Below are 2048 nucleotides of genomic sequence, written 5' to 3' on the forward strand. Positions count from 1 at the left end.
TTTTATAAATATTAACTTTAAAAATTAAAATATAATTAAAAATAAATATTAAAAATATAACATTAAAATAATGAAACTAAATTCAATGAATATTAAGTGTTCCATTCATTCTTATAAGAAATAGATTTTTCTTTATAGGTAAGTCTAGATTATTTATTAGTATTAAGATTAATTATTATTATGTGGTAATCTAGAATAGATTAAATTTCATACCCCTCTCATGAAAGTCTATAGACTCTTGCCTTATAAAAAATAGATTAATATAAATCAGTGCTCAATAAATTTAACTCAAGAATTGTACAATTCAACAATAACAATATCACAATTTAACAACTTAATTTGAGACAAAAATACATCGACTTATCTCAGGATCTACTAGTCAAACATCCTAAAACATCCTCATTCTAAAAATAGCAGAGCGACAGATGATAAACATAGAAGATCAGGGGTTAAACCATAAATCCCAAACTGCGATTTCAATGGGATCTGTGTTTCCTCGTCTTCCAGATGAAATTGGGTTCCAATGTCTGCTAAGGGTGGAACTGAACTCCCATCACAACCTCAGGTGCGTATGTAAAAGCTGGAATGCAGCATTGAAGAGCCCCCATTTTTATCAAGAAAGAAAAAGATTGAATATCTCCGAACAGCGGATTTGTACGCTCAAGCACGGCTCTCCCGGCATAGTAGCGGTAAATGACCTGCGGAATAATTCGTGCAGAAGTCTTCCGCCCATTCCCGCACAAATTAAACACATCTCTTGTTGCTATTTCGTCAAACAGAAACTGGTTGTGTTCATATGGAGCTGGATATGGGTGTACGACTTTTCGGTTCGGGATGGCGGCAGGGCGTGAATATACCTTTCCGGCTGATGCATTTTGCCTCTGCAGCGGATGAGCAAGCGGGATTGATTTATGTGGCTGGGGGGTATGGCAGCCCTCACAATCCTGTCCGTTGCGCTTCAGTTTACAATGTGGAGGAGAACAAGTGGGATCTTCTGCCCGACATGAACACCAACATGAACACTTCAGAGGTGTATTTGCTGACGGAAAATTCTATGTAATGGACAGGGCGACTTGTCCCACTTTTGAGGTTTTTGATTCCTACACGAGAAGTTGGAGAAGTCGGGAGAATAGACTCAACAGTACACATTTCCTAAATGTATTTGGGCGCTTGTATTGCTTCTCTGATAGGAGATTGATTGAATATGACTATAGTCAAGATAAATTGCACATTCTAGGGCTTCTTCCAATCAATGACTGCGCCCAATTTATTAAGTTCCCTATAATAGTTGGCCATGAAATCTTTTTGAACATATGGGATCCCATCGAAGATGTAGGTTTATATAGGCTTGCACTTCCGAGTGAGACAGGAGGACAATTCAAGTTGATTGGCCTTGAAAGATCGTCAGGCATCCCTCCAGGATTCTGCTATACGTGCTGCCATCCAAATGAATCTTTGACTGTTTTTGAGCTTGAATTCGGTTAATTGCTGATTTTTTGCCATACGGCAAGCCCTGGTAATATCAACAAGTAGTCCTATATTACCTAAATGTGTAACTTCAGTAGGTACTCTCAAGCTACAGAACTTTATCATTTTTAAAGGTATTCATAAATTACAGAGTTTCTGTCCAGAATTCGTGGGTTATATATTTGTGAAGTCAGTACATTTTAAAGTAATGAGATAATTTTTATATAATTTTGATGTTTGATGATTATCTATCTTATTGTTATATTATTCGTTGCAAGATTTAAAATTATTATTAAAAAGATATTATTTTTTCTTATCAGAGTCAATTTAGTCATAATTTACATTCTACAGTTTGTAGCACTTTTTAACGTTCTGTCCTGATAATAGGTCAGGGAGTCTGACCCAAAACATTGAATCTAAAAGTATTATCAAATATAAATCATTAGTTGTAGAAATCTCATATCATCAATAGCCATCTTTTAATTTAATTCATTTTAAAAATATTGTTTACTATTCAATATTACATCATTATATGTTATCTAAACTTAATATGTCGTGATATTTTTAGTGAAAACTTTAAA

At 34.6% G+C, this 2048-nt stretch overlaps 1 pseudogene; it reads left to right on the forward strand.

Annotated features, from left to right (window-relative positions):
* The first annotated feature begins 435 nt into the window (after nucleotides 1–435).
* LOC149564894 (F-box/kelch-repeat protein At1g80440-like) lies at nucleotides 436–1459 on the forward strand (annotated as a pseudogene).
* Nucleotides 1460–2048: the final 589 nt, after the last annotated feature.

This window comes from Cupressus sempervirens, chromosome 3 (genome assembly GCF_028749045.1).
Source record: "Cupressus sempervirens isolate cs-2001-9-10 chromosome 3, ASM2874904v1, whole genome shotgun sequence".
In the NCBI taxonomy this organism is placed as follows: Eukaryota; Viridiplantae; Streptophyta; class Pinopsida; order Cupressales; family Cupressaceae; genus Cupressus; species Cupressus sempervirens.